This window comes from Lonchura striata, chromosome 1, assembly GCF_050655825.1.
Source record: "Lonchura striata isolate lonStrDom1 chromosome 1, ASM5065582v1, whole genome shotgun sequence".
Lineage (NCBI taxonomy): Eukaryota > Metazoa > Chordata > Aves > Passeriformes > Estrildidae > Lonchura > Lonchura striata.
Window position 1 is genome coordinate 63,263,551 of NC_140703.1, and position 1,599 is coordinate 63,265,149.

Here is a 1,599-nt window from a genome sequence, read left to right on the forward strand (position 1 = left end):
TGGGGCTCACCCGGGCTGGACACCAGGTGCCCACCAAACTCCCACTGCTCTCCTCAGCCAGGCAGGGCAGACGAAACACGAGGAAAACTTCGTGGGTCGAGATAAGGGGAGGAAGAGATCACTCACCAATTACTGTAATGGGCAAAACACATTTGGCTTAGGGAAATTAGTTTAATTTATTGCCAATCAAATCAGAATAGTCTAATGAGATATAAAAGCTAAATCTTAAAACAGCTTCACTCCTCCACTCCGCTCCCTTCTTCCTGTACTGAACTTCTCTCCTGATTTTCTCTACCTCTCTCCACACAGTGGCACAGAGGGATGGGGAATGGGAACTGTGGACAGTCATTACATGTGGTTTCTGCTGTTCTTTCCTCCTCAGGGAGAGGACTCCTCACACTCTTCCCCTGCTGTAGCTTGACATCTCTCCCTCTGAAGACAGTCCACCATGAACTTCTCCAAAATGCATCCTTCCCTCGGGCTGCAGTTCTTCATGAACTGTTCCATTGTGGGTCACAAGTCCTGCCAGCAAACCTGCTCCGGAGGGGCTCCTCTCTCCACTGACTTCCCACAGGTGCTGCCAGGAGCCCGCTCCAGCACGGGCTTCCCACGGGGTCACAGCCTCCTTTGGCTCCTGCTCCAGCGTGGAGCTCTCCCTGGGCTGCAGGGGGATACAGGCTCCCCATGGGACCCCCCTGGGCTGCAGGGGGATACAGGCTCCCCATGGGACCTCCCTGGGCTGCAGGGGGATACAGGCTCCCCTGTGCACCTCCCTGGGCTGCAGGGGGATACAGGCTCCCCTGTGCACCTCCCTGGGCTGCAGGGGGATACAGGCTCCCCTGTGCACCTCCCTGGGCTGCAGGGGGATACAGGCTCCCCTAGGGATCTCCCTGGACTGCTGGGGCTCAGCTGCCTCCCCATGGTCTGCACCAGGGGCTGCAGGGGAATCTGTGCTCCAGCACCCACAGCACCTCCTGCCCCTCCTTTTCCACTGACCTTGGTGACTGCAGAGCTGCTCCTCTCACATATTCTCACTCTTCTCTCTGGCTGCAATGGTGCAGCTTTTCCCCACTTCTTTAACCTATTACTCCACTGGCACCATCATGGTGGCTGCTGGGCTTGGCCTTGGCCAGAGCTTCATCTATCCTGGAGCTGGCTGGCATTGGATCTGTCAGATATGGGCAAAACTTCTGGAAGCATCTCACAGAACCCACTCCTGTAGTTTCCTCACTTGTGAAACCTCACCATGCAAACCAACATGGCTTATTAATTTTAATCTTATAGTTCTATTTCTTAGTGAAATTAATTTAATAGGCTTTCTACCATTGCAAATATACTGTTTCTGAGACCAGAAATTACTAAGCTGTATTTACTTACCCAAAGAGTACCTCTTCAGTAGAAAAAACGAATTATTACAATGGCTCATTTTGGACCAGTTTTGAAATAGTTAAATTCTGTAACATGCTCTTTCTTTTTCTCCAGCAAAATATTTAAAATTACTTTAGCCTTCAGCAGACATTGTACTGAATATTTATGGGAGAAATAAAACCAAACCAAATTAGCTACTTAAGACAAACCTCTAGTTTATAAAACAACTGA

The 1,599-nt window shown here is 50.5% G+C and overlaps 1 protein-coding gene across 1 annotated transcript in view; it reads left to right on the plus strand.

Annotated features, from left to right (window-relative positions):
- LOC144245908 (uncharacterized) overlaps nucleotides 1–1,599 on the plus strand; it is a 135,057-nt gene that overhangs the window by 8,152 nt on the left and 125,306 nt on the right. The window lies entirely within an intron of this gene.